Source organism: Nannospalax galili, unplaced genomic scaffold (assembly GCF_000622305.1).
Source record: "Nannospalax galili isolate Female #2095 unplaced genomic scaffold, S.galili_v1.0 scaffold155, whole genome shotgun sequence".
Lineage (NCBI taxonomy): Eukaryota > Metazoa > Chordata > Mammalia > Rodentia > Spalacidae > Nannospalax > Nannospalax galili.
The window spans coordinates 7,667,758-7,669,030 of NW_008339923.1; the positions used below are offsets into that span (position 1 = coordinate 7,667,758).

Below are 1,273 nucleotides of genomic sequence, written 5' to 3' on the forward strand. Positions count from 1 at the left end.
CTGCCAGCCCTCAGCCCCAGGAGCAGTGCCGTTGTCTGAGGCAGCCGAGCCATTGCTGCCCGGAGGCAGGGCCGGGGGCAGGGCAGCCCCTGGGGTGAAGGGTTCGCTGGGGCCATACAGGGCAGTGGACAGCAGGAAGGCACAGGCCAGGAAGGCCAGGGCACGGAGCAGGATGACCTGGACTGGGGCCTTCACTGGTGAGAAGCAGAAACGCTTCCCATGATCCTGGTCAGCCTCCCAGCCCCTGAACTAATGGCTGAGCAGCAGGGCACGCAGCTGGCGGTTCTGGTGTTTGATGTAGTACTCTACGGCGGCCTGGCATGGGCGGCACAGCTTGTACATCTGCTCCAGGTGGTGGCGGTACACCTCGATCTCCTCATCGTATCAGCCCTCCTCTCGCTGCCTGAAATCTTGGTGGTCTGGTGGTGGCTGCACCTGCCGCACAGCAGGACCTGGCTGCTGACCCACTGCTGTGGCTGCCTGGGGTCACAGGGAATGAGTACACTGCTCACCACGTGGTTTAGGGGTTCCATGTACTGTGCTGGGATTGGCTTGTTGTAGTCTCCATTCTCTTGGAAGCCTTTGCACTGCTAACAGTGGGGACAGTCCCAGTAGATGTGGTTCCCATAGGGCACCAGCAGTTGACCACCGTGTGTTGGTTTTACTCTCTGTGCGATCCAGTAGAATAGCAAGCTAGCAGGCAGCGCAGGCCTTGATCCCCAGGCCTCCAGCCAGGCCCGAGGTCTGCAGCTCTTCCCATGTATTTTATAGTACTGGAAATGCATATTGTACTGCTTCACGCTGTCTTCCTACTTCCTGCCCCCTAGAAATCCACCAGGAAGCCTTTCCAGGCCTCTACCCTGAGGGCCTGACCTGGCAGACCAGAGAGGAACCAGGGTGGCTGGGATCAGCACCAGGAGCAGGAGGGCAAGAGGCCCTTGAGAGTGGTAGGGTAGATGGGCCTGGGCATCCATGGGGACTGAATCTCTTCAGGGCCTGTTCTATATGTGTGTCTTTTCCTCCCTGCTTGCAGAGTGCTGGATATACTCTTTGGAAGAGGTTAGGAGGATGAATCAGGATTTGTTAGTTGTGGGCCTTGATTGCCTGTTAGTCTTAGTCACTTGGCCAAGTTACTCTTCCTGAACTTTGTTGTCTCATGTTCTGTTAGAGTAAGATCACTTTGTTCTCAGTAGTAACACGAAGTAACTATAATTTTCGTGTAATCTTTTCTATGGGATTGTCTGTGACTTGTTTCTGGAAGTGGGTGCAGGCT

At 55.8% G+C, this 1,273-nt stretch overlaps 1 pseudogene; it reads right to left on the bottom strand.

Annotated features, from left to right (window-relative positions):
- LOC103735453 overlaps positions 1-974 on the bottom strand; it is an 8,652-nt pseudogene extending 7,678 nt beyond the window's left edge.
- Positions 975-1,273: the final 299 nt, after the last annotated feature.